The sequence below is a fragment of the Pteropus alecto genome, unplaced genomic scaffold, assembly GCF_000325575.1.
Source record: "Pteropus alecto unplaced genomic scaffold, ASM32557v1 scaffold359, whole genome shotgun sequence".
Classification (NCBI taxonomy): Eukaryota; Metazoa; Chordata; class Mammalia; order Chiroptera; family Pteropodidae; genus Pteropus; species Pteropus alecto.
Genome location: NW_006443119.1, coordinates 2,744,684 through 2,746,421, shown reverse-complemented (window position 1 = coordinate 2,746,421; position 1,738 = coordinate 2,744,684).

Below are 1,738 nucleotides of genomic sequence, written 5' to 3'. Positions count from 1 at the left end.
TTCCTGCTTTTCCTATTTCTTGTTCATCTCTCCCATCTGTAAGGTGATGAGGGGGCTTTTCACTGTCATGTCAGCTGCTCCCAAGTATATGTGAGCCACCTGACCATGAAGAGGCAAGAGAATAGACCTACAAGGATTTTGACTTAAACTTGAGTCTTAAACCCCAGGCAGGTAGTGAATGGTAGATTCTACTTCTTGGATGTATCGACTGACATTTTTAAAGAAAGGATACAGTCCTCTAGGCATCCACCCAACCCAAGTTCTCCCCCAGTATCCATACATACGTTGCCATCTCCTGACTTCTGGATTTACCCTATGAGTCTATGCCATTTATAACCTCAGTGGAGGGTTCAGAGAGACAAATGTTCTCAGATGAAATATTCGGAGGCAGGAATGGAATGTACAGAGTTAGCCGATAGAAGTGATTGTTTTTTAAACAATTTTCCCACCTTGAAAACTTATACCTAAAGCCCTCTCGCTCTTTCTCCCTTCCGGTCAAACCTCCTCAGATCTTTTGACCATTGTCTTCCTTTCCTTCACTCTAAGGAAGTGGAAAGGACCCGGATGAATTGGGTCGACTTTGACCATTCTCCCTTCTGGCCCCAGTGGAACCCTCGATTTAGTTCTATCTAGGAGCAGATCCGTTTTCTTTACTAACAGGGTCCCTTTGAAGCCACTGAGAATAGTTAAGAATGTGTTCCTGCTATTGTCAGGTTATCTGCCTCTAAACTGCCATCTTGTCAGGCTTGTTTGGTTTCTAAGTGCCAGGGAGATCAGCCTTGACTACAAAGCTTGCATAGGTGTGGTAGTAGTTTTTACCATAAGCCTGAGCTTTCTCATATTCCTAAAGTGGCAGCAAAAAATGAATCGAGAATGACCCTGCCTCCTAACTGAACTTGGAATATTGAGGACCAGAAGCTGGCAGGTCTAGGACAAGACAGACAATCAAAGCCAACTCTTGTGAAGTCCTCCTTGGGGGAACCACTGCTGCTTTCGAAACCAAGGCTCGTCAGCCAAGGCTCTTCCAGGGCACAGCCTGGTAGTTGGAGGAGTGAGTGTTGAGAAGCTCCAGGAGAGGCCAAAGGGCTATTCAAGCAGGATCTGAGAAACCAAAAACCTTGAGCTTAGGTGGCTGGGTATCAACTTTGACATTCCCTCCAGTTTTGTAATTCTGTTCTTCACGGTGTCCCCTAACTTGTTCAGTCTCTGAAAAGGTCCCGACCTTTCTCAAATATTCTGATTCTGAAAATATGTGTCCTAAGTGGGAGGCTCCGCTGATATTTTGCTGACTTAAATGGAGCAAAAGACACACCCCAAAAAGCTGCTGCTTCCTCTCTTCCTTTCTCTCTCATGCTCCACTCCAGCCGCTCTCCAGAACGTGCTCGCCAGCTGCACAGTAAAGCCCTGTGCCTTTTTTCCCTGAACACTGCCCAAAGCATCCCCTTTCACCTGCCTCTCAGGAGCTGGGGACTTCACAAGGAGATTTTTCAAAGTGTTCCTTAATGGGACAAGGTGGAGCCATGTTTGTAGCAGCTCCATTTTTATCCCTGCTGATGTCGACTTAAGCTCTTCTGTGTAGGGGTTCGCGCATGTCTGCCAGTCCCTTCTCTCATTGGATAAATGAAGCCTGCCCCCGTCTTTACAGAGCAATGAGAGTGGAGAGATGGGGCTTGAGGCTCTTATGAACTGCCAAAAGTCCATTTGTGAGAGCGAGGGGACCCAGACCTATCCTCTCCAG